This window comes from Paramisgurnus dabryanus, chromosome 2, assembly GCF_030506205.2.
Source record: "Paramisgurnus dabryanus chromosome 2, PD_genome_1.1, whole genome shotgun sequence".
Taxonomy (NCBI): Eukaryota; Metazoa; Chordata; class Actinopteri; order Cypriniformes; family Cobitidae; genus Paramisgurnus; species Paramisgurnus dabryanus.
The window spans coordinates 4,584,881-4,605,707 of NC_133338.1; positions in this window are offsets into that span (position 1 = coordinate 4,584,881).

Here is a 20,827-nt window from a genome sequence, read left to right on the forward strand (position 1 = left end):
AAACCTTGATTATTCTGGTTAGTCACATTGTACTGCTATTATTTTGAACAAGACTGTATATATATAAAATGTATTCTTTTTATATTATGCAATGTAATGGACAGAAATGCGTAGAAAAATGTTTGTAACAGTATAGCGTTTAAAAGAGAATTTAACTTGAGCCACTTATACAGTCCAACCCAAAACAGTTTGGGATGGTTTTTCCAGACAGGGCTTAGCTTAAGCAAGGACTAGGCCTTAGTTTAATTAGGAAATATAACTAGTTTTAACAAACATGCCTTACTAAAAACATTACTTGTGTGCATTTTCAGGCGAAACTAATACCGGGAGATGGTGCCAGGGGGGCCCCAGTTTTATGACATTTTATGAAATACATTAATTTATCATGAATTCTGTGTAATTAAACCTAAAAAATAAGGCTACTAACCAAAAGCACTACTTTTTTGTATAATTTAATGTTTTTTTTAATTAAAATGCTGAGTTTTAGAACAGTTTTTTTGTCACAAATTTTCTTTGGGGGGCCGCGAAGGAATGCACCGTACACAAGGGGGGCCGCACGCTAAAAAGGTTTGGGAAGCACTGGTCTAGGACTAGTCTAATCCCCCTCCAGAAGACCGCCCCTTAATTAAAATCATGTACTGTTAACAATAAAACGCAATAATTATTACTGCAAATTTCAAAAGTAGTTAAAATGAGGATGTGCTGCAGCTGCGGTCCTCTCTGAAGTGGATGAAGTACAGATGAAGTATTACAGTTATTAATCCATGAGAATGTTAATCAAGCTTCTCAATTTTCAAAGATACATCGACTGAAAGACGGCAATGTCGCAAATCTGTGACGAAGCACAAAAAAGCCAATGAGTGTTTGATATCACGGTCTTAAAGCTTCATGAGGCGCAATATTTAAATTCAAATTCAAAACGAACGCGAGATTTGACGTTTGTTTGCTGATAAGAACTGGAATCAAGATTGCTGGATAATGGGCTGAATTTGGATCTGTTACTCTCAATCATATGAATTTTAAAGATGTGTATCATAGCGAATTTATAAAATAAACATCTTTTGTCAGAGTCGATGGTGTAGGGGGCAGTGTTCCGACATGTGCTGCTTTTGCACTTTCGGCGACGCAAGTTCGATTCCCGGCTTGTGGTCATTTGTCGATCCCATAGCCCTCTCTCCTCCCTGTACTTTCCTGTCCTCTCCTTACTCACTGTTAAATAAAGACAAAATGGTTGAATGGCTACAGAAATTTTATTCATTTTAAGGTTTTAAAGTGTTTAAAGGTGACATAGAATGATTGAACGGGGTATTTATCCTTGTTCTGTGATGTGACATGTAGACAAAACATTTTTTGTTTGGGTCTGTAATGCCTTAGAAGCTTCCTAAAAACCTCTCTCAGATAGCTCTATTACGGTGGAGGATTTTAAACAAGTGGTTTTGCACCTATTTGGCTCCCCCTACTGGCTTAACTTGCAATCTCATTACTGATTGGCTGACTTTGCTGCAACTCAAAAAATGTAGCCAATTATTTTAAAGTGGAGGGGCAGTGAGATGCCTGTGATGTCATAAGCATCAGTTTTTCAGATTGGGCCGTTTTCTGGCTGACATTTCTAAAAGAGGAATTTCTATGAGACTGAGATGTTCAGCATGTTTAGCACTTTTTGTATGTTTGTGAATGCGGGTAGATTACCATTATTCAACAAAGACAAGGTAAAAATGTTTTTTTCATTCTCTGTCCCCTTTAATATTGTGTAATTCTCTGAAAGTCATGAACATTCCATTAGATAAATGAGTAAACTGTCTTAAATAAATAAATAAATATGACTGAAAACATGTCATTTATATGAGTAAGAAACACCAATGCCCGCTATTTTCATAATTATAAATAGGAATACGTAAAAATCGATACATCTGTAAAGCTGTTAATACGTAAATAATTAGCAAATTAGTTCTGTCAACACGTCAATATTATACATTTCAATGTGTATGAAAACATAAGTAAATGTATGTGTGGTACAACCATACTTTAGGTAAAAATACCCACATATTCTCATGAGATCACGCCGGTTATTGAAGCATTCAGCGTGTGCAGGATGTAATGTTTGATTCGGCTCGTTTCAGAGGTTCGTCTGCAAATATTGTTCAACCAATAAAGCTGCCACGAATGCAGAGCGTGTGATCGAGGGGTCTATTTTGGGCGAGTCTAGCTCCCTGAAAAATACTTTCATCACACCTTTATTAGAGTAGCGCTTTCACTTTGCCTCGTATTACATCAAAAGACGTTATTCTATTGAATCAGGAACCCCACACGTGTCTGGGAACGTTTGAGGGATTACAGACGCCATTATGAAGTACCGCCGGGGTGTATCTGCCAGGAACTTCATCTAACGCTCTTTTTCCCAGCAGGTTTCTCCTCGGAGATCGTACTCTAATCATCACACTGTAAAACACCTGATGATATAAGAGCACTGCTGAATCAATGTCTCGCAGCTTGAGAATATATCAGATGGTCAAGAGAGACGACACCGAAGGGGCTTGTCAGCCCTCGGCAGCGGAGCAGCAGTTTAATAAAGCCACATCGCTATTGTCGACCGCATCAAACTTTAAATGCTCAGACAGCACAAAAAGCATCCAAGAGAGAAAGCAAAGTATCAGGGGACCTTTATTCTGTCACCCTTAATTAAAAAACATTTCATCAGAGGTGGGTAGAGAGAAAGAAGAGCGACTGAGATTTTACGGTCACTGTATCAGTCTGTCTGTGATAAGAAATTATATAACAAGCCTTTTGTTCAGCCAGCTGGGACTTTGAATGACAATTGGTGCTAACAGAATTCTAACAAGTAATGTAACTGTTAAAAGGAAATGACAATGTTGTGTTTTCCTGAAACATTATTCTTCAATGACTTCTTTGTTCGTGGGTACCTCAACATTAATTTGAACAAATAAAGCTTTAACATAGAAACTTAATGTGCAAAATCTTTGCAGAACTCGTCGTCATGATGCCACCGTGTTCTGAGTGATTTTTACACATTGTCACATGGTTGCCAGTGTGTTCCGAGTGGTTGCTAGGGCATAACCAAATTGATTTTGCTCAATTAAATTTTTATAATAATCATTTTTATAATAATTCAATGGACCAAGAGACAATTATTACACATCTACCATTGTCATAACAGACATTGTTCAGGTGTTTTAAGACATTTTTATTTGAATTTTTGTCCTTAAAATTGTGAGAGACATGTAGTAATGAGAACAATGTGAACAAGTTGGCCTATCACTATTTATTTTTTCTTTAGTAGTTTTCTTTATGTATTAATTTGTTCTAGTTTTATATTATCAGCAATGAAGCAAAAAATAAAAAACAACAAACAGGTAATCCAACGCTCTCTCATGCCAATTCATATGTACAGTATTTTACAAGGTGACTAATTCGTATGACCGTATTCATACATTTTTGTGCGACGAATTACAAAAATGTATGAAAAAAAGTTGTTCTAACCCTAAACCCAAGCGAAAAGGGTAAAAAATAGCAAAAAACTTGAGAAACCAATGAATAAAACGACAAAAAGATGCACCGTTTAAGTGAATGGGAAGGACTGGCGTATCATATGCACGCCAAAGTGGAATTTGGCGTATGTATTGCACGAGTTTTACACTTCGTGCTATTTATACGCATCTTCAGGAGACTGGGCTGACAAATCAGAACAAACAAAAATCCCACAGCTCTCAGACTGAATTAAACGCCAAAGAATAAGAATATGTTTTAAAGTGCCCATCTTATGACTTCTTTCCACAAGTTAAATAGGTGTATGAGTTCCATAAAACATGTTTCAAAAGTTGCTTGCTCGAAATAGCTTGTAGGAAAAGATTGTTACCATTTCTAGTAGCCTCTGTTTCAGTGCCGTTTTGAGGTGGTCATTACATATTTATGAGCTGCTGATCCTTTGATCAAGCCCCACTACTAACGTCATGTGCGTATGCGCAATGTTATCGCGAGCAGTGCAGACTGTATTACTATTTTATATATTATATATTATTATTAACAGTTTATGTATTGCCAACAGGCAAATCAAGCAAAAAAGTATCACTAATACGTACACTCCATGAGAAGAAACTCATGACACATAATGATTCCAGAGTAAATTGTGATGTAGCAGTCTCAACAATACACTCGTTTTCCCTGGACAATGCTAACATATTCCCGTTATAAAACATTTTCAAATGCATTATTTTCGCAAATTACAGAAATTAAGACCTGGTGGGGGATGTATACTGCTTGTGGACAGCATGCTAATTGCTAGAAGCTAGCGGGAGGTCCGGTGTCATGAGCAATCCAGTCCCCCCGAGCAATTCTGCCCCCCTAGGACCCCGCGTAATTCCATTGGCTGAAAAAACTCCTCATGGGTAGCCTTTGTAGCGCCTTATTACAATTCCTTCAAAATTTCGTGATGATTTATATCGTTAGAATGTTGTTAAAATTACAATTGGTCTATTTTAAATTATCCGTTTAATATAGTAGTATATAACTGATGCTCTAGGTGGTGAGATCTACCAAATCTCGTTCTTAGATTTTTTTTAATTAGCTTAACGTGACGTACCAGCTTAGCATACAGCTATCGGGTAAAATAGCTTAACACAAACACCAGTTGCACTCACCGTAATAACGTAATGTCATTTTTTTTAATCCTGAGGTTTAAAAAAATATGTTTCACGTTCAGATAACTTAGTAATCAATAACATAAAATTGAAATGTGTTTTTGTTGTGTAAGGCAATTAATTGGGTTTTTAGGCGATTACGTGTGTCATTACGTGCTGCTCACGTGTTTGCAACATGAATATTAGTTCATTAATTATATTATTTTTGTAAGCTTTTATTTTAAAAATATTTTGTATGCTTCTATTTTGTAAAAAGTACCTAGCTTGCTACACCACTAACGCAGCTTCGATTAGCCATTAGCATCAAGATATCGCGATGACAAGTTTTTGACCAGGCATTACTGCTAGGTACCAATTGGGGTCCTAGGGGGGCAGAATTGCTCGGGGGGACTGGATTGCTCACGACACCGGACCATATCTTGAGAAAGTGATAGGAGACTTGGGGGTACATTAGCTTCGTCACAAAAGCCGGGTCGGCAAGGCCAGGTCTTGGTTAGTTTGGCAAAACACTATTACTTAGTAAGTTCATGTAGAATTGTAAAATAAAGCAGTTAAATATTTCTTTTAACTTTCGAAAAGTACAGTAGCTGGTCACTGGCTTTGCAGGGGAACTAACTAGCAAAACGGTTAGCCACCTCTTCGTTCTCAATGGCAAATGACTGCTAACACACACACAAGCTCACCCACTCGACGTGCACCAATTCGTGGGCGGGATGATGTCAGTATTTTTCTGCTTACAATATATATATAGCCTACTGTCTACAAACATTAATAATATGAGCATTACTATACATCGTTTAAAAGGTATAACTTATGGGTTTAGCATCAGTGTATGGTCTCTGTTTAGAGATACAGATGGTCTAGCATCATAAATGTTGTACTTTGTGACATAAGTCCAGATGACAACATGCAAAATATAAACGTAACTTCTTACCATTATGTTGATAAAACGATCACGAATCGAACCCAGTCTGTTTCAGATGTGTGAATAATCCATAAAAGTCCAATAAAATACATTCAATGACCATTTTTGTCCACAAATGCGTATAATCCATGAAATATAAATACATATGTTGTTTACATCAGATTTCACATGAACGTATTGTAGTAGTATAATATCGCAGACAATCTGAAGACTATTTGCGTCGTAACACTGTATATGAGATTACACTTTAGTAAACACATAAACACGCGTTAAAACTTTGTTTTTAAAAGTAGGCGGGAGTATAATCCATAATATCCAAATAGTGCTGTTATTTCTGTGAGCCATGATAACAGTATAGAGGATATCGGCGAAGCGACTGCTCTGTGCTCTCTAGATACCTGGTGGGTGGAGACCTGCGAATGGGATGGTGGGCGGGAAAATTCAAACGGAATGTGACGACAAGGCTAGTTACGTCACAACGGTGCTGATTTTGAAACTGTGCAATCTGAGACCCAAGGCAGAGGACATTCAGAAACCCGTATCTCACTCAAAACAGCATGGATGGATTTTTTTTCAAGTTTGCGTGTATGCGTGTGGAAGCACCAGAGACACAAAATAACACCCCAAAACACAGAAAAAGTGAGTTTTTCATAATATGGGCACTTTAAGAAAGCAGACAGATTTGGGGCCATCCTCAAAGACAAAGGTAGTGAATTTCAGAGTTAAGTAGCAGCTACTGCGAAGGCACGATCACCCCTGTGCTTCAGTCTTACTCTCTAGGGACCTTCAGAAGCATATGGTCAGCAGACCTCAGAGACCTTGATGGGACGTGCAATTGTATAAGGTCAGAAAGGTAAGTTGGGGCTAGGCCATTTAAGGATTTGTAAGCAAACATTAAAACCTTAAAATCAATTCTAAAACAGACCGTTACCAGTGTTGAGAAGACAATATGCAAAAGATATGTTCCTATTTACGTGTTTGTGTTTAAATTCCAGCTGCAGCATTTTGCACTGACTGCAAGCGTGAGAGAGAGGCCTGGTTGACATCAACATAGAGCATTACAAAAGTCTAAACCCAATGACATAAAAACATGCATACCGTAAGCCTTTCAAAATCATTAAATGACAAAAAAGGCTAAACTGATAAAAACTTGACCTGATTGAGTTTATCTGTTTGTCAAGTTTAAAATCTATATGATATATCCATTATTACCCCCAGATTTTTAACAGTAGATTTAACATACAGTAGGGAAGCAAAGGCCCAAATCAATGTCTTATTAGTACAGTTTGGACCAAATATCATGATGCTCTCTTTAAAATGTAAAAATTAGGGCCATCCATTCTTTAATTTCTTTAAGGCAGTCCAAAAGTTTTAAAGTACTGGCATTTTTTTCCATTTGAGATAAATGTCTGTTATCTGCATAACAGTGAAAACAAAATTTCCTGAGATTTGACACGAATGGTAGCATATACAAGGAAAACAGCATTGGGCCAAGAAGATGCTGCATTTAGGGACCCCAAATGGAAGGGGTGCTAATAGGGAGAAGTGGCCACCAAGGTGGACAGAAAAAGTCCTGTCTTATAAGTAAGACCTAAACCACTCCAGAGCAGTACCTTTAATATAACCAAAATATTCCAAACGGGAAAGTATGATATTATGATCAATGGTTTCAAATGCAGATGTCAGATCTAAAAGCACAGGAATTGCTGAGTCTCCTGAGTCAGTGACCAATAAAAGGTCATTAAAAACCTTTAAAGGTGCAGTTTCTGTGCTATGAAGATCTTTAAAACCCAACTGATATACTTCTAAAATTGTATGTGTATCTAGAAAAGATTTCAATTGTATACATAATATTCTCGCTAACATTTTAGAAAGGAACGGGAGTTTAGAGATTCCTAGTGTCCAGGTTGGGTTTTTTCATCAAAGGTTGTACCACAGCGTGTTTAAAATCTAGTGGAACAACACCTAAGGTCAAACTGCTGTTTGTAATTTCTTGAACTATAGGCCCAATGTTATCAACAATCTCCTTTAAAAAAACATAGTGAAAATACATCAGTGGGACATTTTAAAAGGAGCAACAATATCCAATACACTTTGACAAGTGGAATAAACCAGTGAAGTTATCTCCTCAGTATTAAAATAAAAGAGCAAAGAATGGAGTTAGATGTAAGATATCGCCGAACTGGAATACTCAGTTTAGAAAAAACAAGTTATAGAAATGTCAAAAAGAACAGGCATATGATCAGGGAAAATATTCAATTCAATATAAAATTTCAAGATTAGAAACGAGTAGACCACACGATAAGACGAGATCTAACATGTGACCATGCTTGTGTGGCGAACCCATCACAGACTGAAGCAGGTTAAAACAATCAATACAATGTAAAAAATCTTTAACCAGAGGTTTCGTATGGCAGCAGATCGCCAATGATTAAAATTCTGTTATAATTCAGCATACTTCCAGACAAAAATACAGAAAAGTCACTGATGATATCCTTGTTGTATTTAGGTGGTCGATATACTGTATCACAGCACAGAGCACTGGCTGGAGATGACCCAGTTTAAAGATATTCAACTCAAAACTAGAATAATTGTCTAATGACAGTTGGCGACAGGTAAATTGTTCTTTGAAAAATAGTCGCTATTCCTCCTCCTCGTCCAGAAGACTTCGGAGAGTTAAGATATGTGCAGTCAATAGGTAAAACCTCTAAAAATGCCTTAAATCACTTCCATTAATCCAAGTTTCAGTCACACACAAAAAAATCCAATGAATGTGCAGTGAAGAAGTCATTTAAAATAAAATAATTATTTGCAAGAGATCTCACGTTTACCAGAGCTATCCTGACAGGAACTGGGCCTTTAGACATTAGGGGTTCCCGGTCCAACGGCCTAAGGACATTCACACCACCTCTGTGACGATGAAGTGCACGAGGGTGGGAAATCTGGGCATACGACTTGGGGCCGACGAGCTTTATCAGCCTGGTGCGAAATAGATCCAAAGTAAGCCAGGAGCGATGACAATCCAACTTATTGCCATCTAATATTGTATGAAAATTCATTCAAAGGCATTTAGCGAGATGAAGTTTTCTTCTCACCAGCATACGACTGCATTCACCATGTCATCTGTTAAGCCTCCTTTAGGAAAGAGGAACTGGAACATGCCAGAGTTCGAAGGGAATGGCATTTAATAATGGAGGTAATGTCCGCTGTCCATCCTGTTCATAATGTATCAAGTTCTTTGCAACAAATCCAATATTGAATAGTGTTTGGCGATCATACACCAGTAGAGAGTGCGTATTCTTACAAATAATTGACAAAGATGCTCTCACTTGTATGATGTCACAGCGGTAGGCAGTGCAAATTTAACGACACGCCTATAATCCCTCTCAGAATTGTAACTAAACTCGATGGAAAAGCTAACCAAGCCAAAGTGAGGTGAGCTTACCCGACCGGGTGCTATGCAATGGAAAAGCACCATTTGATGTGTCTTTCCTGATATTACTTCAGACATAAACAGTTGTGTAATCAGTATGTGTACATTTTGACTTTAAAACCGAAATGTCCATTCGGTTCCATTTTGCTATAGTATAGTTAACACTTTTTTAAATGGCAATAGATTTTAAAGAGTAACTAAACCCTAAACCAACTTTTTTTAGTTAATGATCTGTAAGAATGATGCTTTATTAGTGCTGTTCATTGATTTTAGTAAGTTTTTCAATACTACAATATATGGTGTAAAAACGTCTGAGTGCTGCCCTCTTCAGGTTGAACGGTGGCTACTGCAGTTGAATTTTCCTATTGGATGTTGGGTCCAAGAAATAACTCGTGACGTAAGCAGGTTCAAGCTCACCACGCCCTTGTTACGATCTCACCACACACTTAGTTCGTCCCCTCTATCTCCTTTGGGATCTGCCCACTTTTCTTGCATTTTTCAAATATTGCAGTGGGTGGAGTCAGGCTCTGACCAGGGGTTTAGTTACTCTTTAATACTTTTGAAAGAGAAAGCATTTTTACATACTTTATTCTGCCTCTTATTTACAACGCCTATTGAAGAATGACTCTACTATCATTCATCATGCATCAAAATGTCAGCGGTTTGATGAAATGTGCTGAGTGTGAGCAACGGTAATAGTGATGTTTGCCTTATTGATGGTTTTCCAGCAGTTTTATGAGTAACATAATATGAGCAGTTTCCCTTTTATCTTAAACCACCAATTAAATTCTGACAGTCCCTGTGCAAACAAAAGAATTGCCGTTGATCAGCACCTGGTGGCATTCCTGGCCTTCAAAAGGTCACACAGTAGGTATGTCACAATGAAAACGTTGGACTTAATTTGTTGCTGCGCTCGCACAGTGATGATGTCAGGAGAGAAATACAACACGGAGAATCCCACAGGAGGAAGCTAATGGTGTTTGAACACAACATCTGTCTCGGCTTTCCAACGCATTGAGATATGCACCGTTTAAGACTGATCTAATAGGAATTCGTAACTATGTGAAGTGGCTAATTCATTTGAATTTGGATGATGTGATCGTATACTAAAACGTACAATTATTAGATAAAAGCAATAATAAAACCCAACCCTCACCTGGGGAGAATGCATTTCATATAAAAACGTACAAATGAGATCATATGAATTCCTTTAAATGAGACAAATTGTAAAATGCAAGTTACAAATTGCTCTAAGTTTGTGGTTGCTTTCGAATGAATTGCTAATAAAACAGTTTCATTTAGAAATGACACCACTTGTTCATTATAATGTTTTTCAAAAATCCAGTGTACTGGCTAACCCCTGTGGCAAACTTGCTATGCTAATGAACAAACTTCACCTCAAGTTACAAAAACATCTCATTTAAATTACAACAAATCTTCCTGTGACATCAGTCATATTTTGGCAAATTAGCTGCAGGTATCGAATGTTCCTTTTAATTCTTTGCTTATGCAGAGACGGATGCCATTAGTTTTATTATTTCTTTTTACATCAAAGACACTCAAGACCTTTTACCTCAATTCTAATAGTTTTTTGATCTTGTCTGTTCAAGGACACATTGATAGGAGACAGTTGAAGGTTTGAAAACCTTTGTAAGATGCATCAAAGACTGTCCGACAACACTGCTATACACATTATTATATTTCAAGTAAAAATGTAGACTATTTACATTTCAGTGATAGATTCATTATGACTCCTTAGTGCTATGCTAAGCATTTTGATTTTAAAGTGGATAACCTAAAGGTCAAATTGTAATAAACTCAAATACAGTCATGAGTGACAAAATAGCTTAAATTAAATCTGTTTGTGACATTTTTATTATAGGGTTGATAAATCACTTGTGAATGCGCGCTAAAGGACCAAGGAGGGGAACACACATTGTTGAACGAAATTGTTCGTTTTGTTTTCTTTGCACACAAAAGTGTTCTCGTTGCTTCATTATATTATGTCACATGGACTTTTTGGCAATGTCTTTCATTATTTTCTGCATGGGCTTGATTGTGAAAATCAAACTGCATATATGGGACAAACACAGACCCCCCTGTTTTCTTCAAAAATATCAATCAAAGGACTTGGTAGTTTAAAACAACACAGGCGTAAGTGATTTATGATTAAATTGTCATTTTGGGGTGAACCCTTTAACCACCCAGCCAACTTTAAATGATTAAATGCCAAATTAATAAATTTAGCTTTCAAAATCTTGTTGCTCTCAAACCCTGGGGGCGTGTCCACTGTCTGTGCAGAAACCACGGCCACTTACTTAGTTACTTTTCATGGAAAGTAATGCTTACGTTAATTTTTAGTTACTTTTGCGTTACTTTTTCTTGTCTAAGGCTTGATCTCTTTCAGGCATTGGAGGTGTTTTTTATGACTGTATAGTTCTGCATTTAGAAATTGCATATTTCATCACAAAAATGTCGAGCTCTGGTCTGCCATCTCAGTTTCTGACCCAAACAGTTTCCACACAGGCGTGTACGCATAGAGTGCATAATAAGACTACGTTTAGTTTAATTCAGTTCATATTTTTTTAATCAAAATTAATTAAACTAAAAAAGTAACTTGCATTACTTTTTTGAAAAAGTAACTCAAATATTAATATGTATATTTAAAAAGTGTTACTTTACTCGTTACTTCAGAAAAGTAATGTTATTACTAGGGCCGGGACTCGATTAAAAAAAATAATCTAATTAATTAGAGGCTTTGTAATTAATTAATCGAAATTAATCACATTTTAATCACATATAAATATTTGACCTGAGAACATTGAGAAGTTATTTTTTCACATGGATTTTTAGTAAACCATGAATAATGACTGAATACATAAGCTTAAGCAACAAAATATTGTTTATTTTTGTTCAACCAAGTCGTTGTACTCGGAGTCGGGCTAACGTCCACGCTAGCTGCTATATGTTTTGCATTGAGATGATACTTGAGTCTCGATGTGCTGCGGTAATATGCGAATTCCTTGTTGCATAGCTTACACACAAAAATGTTTAACACGTTATTTTTTGTGTAATTAATTAATCTTAATTAACGTGTTAAAGTCCCAGCCCTAATTATTACGTAATGCAGGTTACTTGTAATGCGTTACCCCCAACACTGGTGTTTAGAAACAATTTTCTAAAATTACTTTACACTTATTTTCAGCAAATAATACAACAATATGCATCAGTGTATCAAGCAATATGATGTGTACTGCAGTCAACTGGTTTCTATTTGAGGAGTAGTGTATTTTTATTGCCGAATGTGACCTGACCAGAACACCTGCAACCCATTTTTGGCTTAAAACCCCTGCCTGTTGTAAAAGAAGACTGTGAACCCAGATATTGTGCACGTTGAATATTAAATGCACCAAGACATTTTTAAGGAGATAAAATCATTGTAGCCTATTTCTTAAAGACCCCTTTGAGAAGTAAATGTACAAGGTACCTAGTTTTTTATTGTCATTATCATGTACAATTTTGTGATCATTACGCTATCGTCAGTTTAAGATAATGAATGTGGTAGATCTCTCTGTTTCTCCAATGTGGATTTGGCCTCAGAATTTGAAATGGACGATTTGGGCAGTTAGCCAAAAGGGCAAACATCCAACGTAATGACTGGCGTGCAGTGTAATGTCTGAGAGGGATGAACACAGTTGCATTAACACAAATCAAGGTTCTGCAGTCATCCCATTTAGCATATTTTCTTCATCTGTGCTTTTATCATTTGACATGCACGATTCGCCAAATGAACATTAGTTGTAGCGTTTTTTCCAAATGCTTCATGGGGACAGTTCACCCAAATTCAATCATTATTAACTTACACTCATGTCGTTTCAAACCTGTATGACTTCCTCTCTTCCATGAAAACCCTTGCTGGGTTTTTCTAGTACATTGAACTGTGGCTCTCAGTTGCTAATTTTAACTGCCTTTAGAGCATGAGGGGAAGTAAATTAAATTTTAGTTCAATTATCCCTTTTAAGTTTAATAAAACTTTGGTATGCAACCTATCACACATCACTTGTATGATAGACTTTAATCTTAAATTATGTGGGTTTTTTTGCAAGAGAGGAATACGATACTGTAACTTTTGGAAGCCTGTAAGATAATAAACCCTGGACACCATAGCAATGACCTGCAACCACCCTGAACACCATAGCAATGACCAACAACCACCCTGAACTCCATAGCAATGACCTGCAACCACCCTGAACACCATAGCAATGACCTACAACCACCCTGAAAACCATAACAATGACCTGCAACCACCCTAAACACCAATGCGAGGACCTACAACCACCCGGAACCCCATAGCAATAACCTGTCAATGACCCTGAACACCAATCCAATGACCTGCAACCACCCTTAACACCATAGCAATGACTTAAAACCACCCTGAACACCATAGCAATTACTTAAAACCACCCTGAACACCATACCAAAGACCTACAACCACCCTTAACACCATAGCAATGACTTAAAACCACCCTTAACACCATAACAATGACTTAAAATCACCCTGAACACCATAGCAATGACATAAAAACACCCTGAATGCCATAGCAATGACATAAAAACACCCTGAATGCCATAGCAATGACTTAAAACCACCCTGAACACCAAAGCAATGACCTGCAACCACCCTAAACACCAAAATTGGTGAAGATTGGTTCCGCCCGAAGATTGGTTCCGCCCGGACCGTAAACCGCAAACACCGGAACTTCCGGGAAACGCCGGGAGGCAAATTGGGCTTTATCGGGGACAGGTGTGTAAAGTAAACGTGGCGATTGTGGATTGGACAACGGGGAGAAGAATAGGAGTATATAAAGAGCTTCAGAAGTTCAAACGGGGCAGTTTATTCGAGCCGATCTGGTGAGAGGAATTGAGGTCTGGGCAAAGTCAGCAATTGTGAAGGCGGAGGATATTAATGACTGGGTGAAGAAAGAGACAAGGATACTAGTAACTGGGCTGAGTATACGACATTTGAATGATGTTCTGATGAGACAGCATATGTAAACCACTGATGTACTTTGAGTAACAGTCATAGGAATTACTCACCGGAAGTGTCATTGAGGGCGATCGCCAGCGACTGGTAATTGATGGTGTGAAGAGAATCTGACAGCTGAAAGGAGAAGGAGACAAAGGAAGAGTGTTATCGTCATTTGTGAGTAACTCTGGACATTGTATCATACATCATTGTGGGGAGTGTATTATCCAGTGTGTGTTGTGAGCTTCTAGTAAACAGGTTAGCGGCCCCACTGTAGAGAGGAGTTGTGGGTGAGCCGGGAAGTATAAGTACAGGAAGACGCAAGAAGCCCTGATGGCAACTTTTATATTTCGGCCCTTCACTACAAACAGCGCCCAACGAATCTCAGGACGAGTCCTAGTCAACCGTGGTTCTGACCTTATTTCACTTAGAGTGTGTGGAGTGCAGTAGGTGAGTCCTTGTCTTTGTCGTGAGTACCTTGCAGTGTTATGCTGTGTTTGTGCCGTCAGTAGCCACTCTAGGCTGGATGAGTCATGGTGAAACTAGTGGACGTCGAGGCTGGTGAAGCGCCATCTCCTTCATATGTCATTCGCGACTTCCTGCATGGAAACCCTATATTGACGTCCTGTATCGACGTCTTGGACCTTCCTGTCCCTGTGGAGGCGGTGGTGAATTAACCAAGTAAGACAGACGGTTGTGAGTAAAGCGGAAAGTATATATATATATATATATATATATAATGTAAGGAGAAAGCTTGGCTGCAGTAAATCAGCCGTGTGGATAACCTTATCTGTTGTGGAGCCTCTTCAAAGGTCCGCCCCTGTCTAGATCTCTTGACCTGTAAGCAGAGGAGAGGAGAGGGAAGCATTCGGCTCGACACGACAGTTTCCAATTTCTACCGCCGTCCAGTGAAGCCTCCATGTAGGCCAGTGCCCAGACGCTTTAGCCGTTTAAGGTCTGTAAGTTCCACCTACTTACTTTACTGCAGTTCAATTATTGTAGTTCAATTATTGTAAGTCCACCGCCCAGGAAGAGTTATGTCATGTGAAGTTCCCGCCTGCTGTTGAGAAATTATAGGACAAAAAGTAAAGTCCCAGTTATCTGTAAATTACCTACCTTCTGCCTAACGCTAAGAGCCAGCAGATTAAGTTGTATGTAACCTGAATTAACAGTAGAGTCCCAGTCATCTGTAACTTACTGACCTCCTGCCTGAAGTTAAGAGCCAGTACACTGAGTTGTGTGTTACCTGAAGCCATAGTAAAGCCCCAGAAATCTGTGAGAAATACCTACTTTTTTGCCTAAAGCTAAGAGCCAGCAGCTTGAGTTGAATGTAACCTGAAGTAACAGTAAAGCCCCAGTCACCAAGCTAAGAGCTAGTAAATTGAGTTGTGTGTTACCTGAAGCCACCGTAAAGCCCCAGACATCTGGAAGTACTTACCTTTGCCTATAGCTAAGAGCTACCAGATTGTGTTGTGTGCCACCCGAGAGAAAGTAAAGCCCCAGTCCCCTGTGAAGTACTTACCTTTGCCTATAGCTAAGAGCTACCAGATTGTGTTGTGTGCCACCAGAGAGAAAGTAAAGCCCCAGTCACCTGTAAAGTGCTTACCCTTGCCTATAGCTAAGAGCTACCAGATTGTGTTGTGTGCCATCCGAGAGAAAGCAAAGCCCTAGTCACCTGTGAACTACTTGCCTTGGCCTATAGCTAAGAGCTATCAGATTGTGTTGCACGCTGCCAAAGTGAAAGTAAAGACCCAGTCACCTGTGAAGTACTTTTTCCACCGCAGCTCAAGTGACCTCCCTCCCGCAGTACTTACCTGTGTTTCCACCGCAGCTCGAGTGGCCTCCCTTCCGCAGTACTTACCTGTGCCTCCGTCTAGAGAACCATTGGAACACTCAGGTATCGATATTTGCTCCCATAAATACTCACCCTCTGTTCCTCCTTACGCCCAGGAAAAAGGCGAGAGCCCCGGGTTTGGTACCCTGCAGCCAGAAAACACAAAAGCCAGCGAATGAACTGTTAGTGTCGCAAGGTCAGGAGAAGAAGTGAGGGAGGACCCACCCGAGACCTACCTGCGACTGAGTCACGGAGACTCGTGATTGTGCCTTCCAAGCTATTGGATTTTAGCTCTCCCCTTTCCCCTTTCCCATACATTTTAAGTAATTTAAATAAAGTTTGTTTTAATTATACTTAGCTCTCTGTGTGTCTGGTCATTGGGGTGTTCTTGGGACCTCCTCGAGGTGGAAACTAAGAAGGGGCGTGACTTACGACATCTGTGGTCCGCTCCGACCTGTGATGCAATGACCTGCAACCACCCTGAACACAACTGCAATGACCTGCAACCACCCTTAACACCATAGAAATGACATAAACTACCCTGAACACCATAGCAATGACATAAACCACCCTGAACACCATAGCAATGACCTGCAACTACCATGAACACCATAGCAATAAATAGCAATAAGTTTCTTAATAAACCTAGTTATGCCCGTTATAGCTAATGCTAAAGCTGCAAAGCGAAACTCATTTCTTCTTTGCTGCTCTGAATGCAAAAACCAGGAAGTTACCACACGCGTGACGCAACCATTGTTAGAGAAGCTAAGAAATGAAAGAGCGCAGGTATCAGATCGGTACTCTGTATCGAACGATACCCTGAGCCCAGGAATCGGTATCAGGAAGAGAAAAATGGTATCGGAACAGCTCTACTTAAGACCACCCTGAACACCATAGCAATGACCTGGCAACTACTCTGAAAACCATAGCAATGACCTGGCAACCACTCTGAACACCATAGTAATGACCTGGCATTCAACCTGTACACCATAGCAATGAACTGCAACCACCCTGAATACCACAGGAATGCCCTGGCAACCATCCTAAACATTATAGCGACAATCTGGGAACCACGCTGAACCCAATAGCAATGCCCTGGCAACTACCCTGAACATCACAGCAACATTACGAAATAAAATTCTAGTTCTTTCTTTTGCCCGTCATTATTAAGCACCTAATGATGCATGACTATTTTAAAATAACAAATATTAGCAATGCTGTTGCTGCCACAAAGATGGTGCAAAGAGTGCGACTAATTGGTGGTTCTTTAAGCGCCACGTATTTTATGTTGTGTGAGACACGTATTGAGGAAAGAAGAGCATCTAGTGCAGAGGTCTTTTGTCAGTAAAGAGGAAATGATGAAAGGGTTGTCCCGGTTATTGTGTGTCACACAATGGCAGAAAGACACTGGGTGCGGGTGAGTGAGGATGGTGCTGATCAACAGCACTGAGAAGAAGAGGAGAGATATGTGAGAGCGAGGTGATGAGGGTGAGAGCTTCTGTGTTAACTTGGAGACCATGTGTGAATGATATTTTCTGTCACCTTTTCGACTCTTGCACTTAAGAAAAGGCTGAAAAAGAGAGATGATGCAAATAACAACATGGTAGTATCATGAAGTTTTATGCTGTACACTCTAAAAACAAACAGTGCCAAATAGCACTAAAAGCGGTTCACTGGCTTGTAATCATAGGAGAACTATTTAAGGTGGCATATAGCACCTGTGTAGAACCATATTGTGCTATATAGAACCATATCTTGTGCTATAGTGGTGCTATAGGTGCTTTATAGGTGCTATATAACACTAAAATGGTTCCCCTATGATTACGAGCTTTTAGTGCCATTTCCCTGCTGAAAAAAACAGCATACCAGCAAGACCAGCATATGTTGTGTTTTGGTGCTGGTTTGCTAGTGAACACCAGCTAAACCAGCATCAAACCAGCATCCCATGCTGGTCATACCAGCATGTTGTGTTTTGGTGCTGGTATGCTGTGACCACCAGCTAAACCAGCATAGACCAGCATAATTCCCATGCTGGTCCATGCTGGTTTGATGCTGGATTTTTCAGCAGGGTAGCACTATGTTTTAGAGTGAAGGTTGCCTTTGTCTGCACATTATAGATATAAGGAGCTCAGATGCAAAAGCTGCTAAATGCCACTTCTGTCAAAGATTAAATAATGATATTAACCGAATGCTCTCGGCACGTATTATACGTTCATCAAATACGTTTGCTTGAAATTCACTTATTCCTAGCATCAGACCATTCAGAAAGTCAGTGAGACATAGAAGATAATCCAAGAAATCATGAGTCATGATGTTCACGCTTAAAAGGTTTTGTTTATAATCCTTATCAAGGACTCAACTGTCTTTGTGTAACAGAAATGAATGCTAAGTTCATTCATTGCTGTGTGCATGAGTCAACGTGTGTTTCATCTCAGTGATGTATTAAGTCAACAGGTAGAATCAAAAAGCACTAACAGGCTCTTCCTCTGACACTAACTGTCTTCAAGCCTTGACACCTACAGTGACATTATTCAATCCTGCTGCACCAGTGCGAAAATACGTCAGCCGACTAAATCCTGTATTGACAAGCTTCCTGTCAATAAGTCGTGATCTTGACAGCCAAATGTTTTTGCAGTGAAGAAACAATTCAATCATAAGAGGAAGTGAGGATTTTGATTGTATAATCAAACATCCTTTTGTTTACAGGACATCACAAGTCAAATCATTTTTATTTGACTGAACCCTGAATGCACAGATACTTTATATACCTTATAAATGTAATGTGCAGTATGAAGATCACATCAGAGCTCCTCTAACATTAAGGCAGAGCTTTCTGTGGATATAGTGATTCTATTATAAGGTATCTTATGTGGGTTACTGCATAAAAGTAAACTGTAGTTCAAAAGTGTGAAAGCACTAAAAAAAAGTGTTGCAGACACAAAGATCAATCTCAGTCACTAAGTGTCAAAGAGGAGTAGATTTTATCATGCGTACTGTGAACTACCAAACATATTGCTGTTATGCAGGCCAAGGACATTTTATATGTTTGACCTTTAATGCATTGAAATAATATGTTACATTATTACATTATGATACATATATGGAAGGTATGTGGCTTTACCTTTGTCCCCAGAATTAAATGGTCTAATAAAGAAAGGGTCATGAATAATAACGTTGAGCTCTGCTCTGATTGGCTGTTTCTCAGCAGTTCAGTTCAGTAGCTTTGTGTGTGTCCAAACAGATAAATCTGTATCACTGTGTTAGGCGAATATGCAGATTTTGAGGAATAATCAATTGTTTGGAGATTATTAATAGGATGTTTCTGAGTGGTAAGTTTGAGGTTTTTTTTGATTGACTATAACGTCTATAACTTCTGCCTACACGCTAGCATATAGCGTTAACTAGCTTATAGCGCTAACTCAGATTGGACTGTTTTCCAGTGGTCTTTGCATGCATGAGGTTTACAACCCCAAATCAGATAAAGTTGGGACACTGTAGAAATTGTGAGTAAAAAAGGAACGGAATAATTTACTAATCTCATAAACTTATATTGTATTTACAATAGAATATAAATAACATATCAAATGTTAAAAGTGAGATATTTTGAAATGTCATGCCAAATATTGGCTCATTTTGGATTTCATGAGAGCTACACATTCCAAAAAAAGTTGGGACAGGTAGCAATAAGAGGCCGGAAAATTTAAATGTACATATAAAGGAACAGCTGGAGGAGGACCAATGTTTAGGAATGGGAATGTTGTCCGATTCTTGTCTAAAACAGGCTTCTAGTTGCTCAACTGTCTTAAGTCTTCTTTGTCACATCTTTCTTTTTATGATGTGCCAAATGTTTTCTATGGGTGTCAGATCTGGACTGCAGGCTGGCCATTTTAGTACCCGGATCCTTCTTCTATGCAGTCTTGACGTTGTAATTGATGCAATATATGGTCTGGCATTGTCATGTTGGAAAATGCAAGGTCTTCCCTGAAAGAGACGACGTCTGAATGGGAGAATATGTTGCTCTAAAACTTGGATAAACCCTTCAGCATTGATGGTGCCTTTCCAGATGTGTAAGCTGCCCATGCCACACGCACTCATGCAACCCCAAACCATCAGAGATGCACGTTTCTGAAATGAGCGCTAATAACAACTTGGGTTGTCATTGTCCTCTTTAGTCCGGATGAAATGGCGTCCCAGTTTTCCAAAAAGACCTTCAAATTTTGATTCGTCTGACCACAGAACAGTTTTCCACTTTGCCAAAGTCCATTCTAAATGAGCCTTGGCCCAGAGAAAACGCCTGCGCTTCAAGGGTCCGAAGATCACGGGCATCAAGTATGGTTTTCCAGCCTTGACCCTTACGCACAGGATTGTTCCAGATTCTCTGAATCTTTGGATGATATTTTGCACCGTAGATGATGATATCTTCAAACTCTTTGCAATTTTTCTCTGAGAAACTCAGAAAACTATTTTTCGCCGCAGCATTGGGGGAATTGGTGATTCTCTGTCCATCTTGACTTCTGACAGACACTGCCACTCTGACAGGCTTTTTTATACCCAATCATGTTGCCAATTGACCTAATAAGTTGCAAATTAGTCCTTAAGCTGATCCTTATATGTACATTTACATTTTCTGGCCTTTTATTGCTACCTGTCCCAACTTTTTTTAGAATGTGTAGCTCTCATGAAATCCAAAATGAGCCAATATTTGGCATGACATTTCAAAATATCTCACTTTCAACATTTGATATGTTATCTCTATTCTACTGTGAATGAAATATAAGTTTATGAGATTTGTAAATTATTCCATTCCTTTTTTACTCACAATTTCTACAGTGTCCCATCTTTTTCTGATTTGGGGTTGTACATAAGAAGGAGAAAACAATAGTGTTTGCAGAACTCTTATTATTCATCTATGCCTAGGTAAATACAGTTTTACATTCTACTGCACCTTAAACAT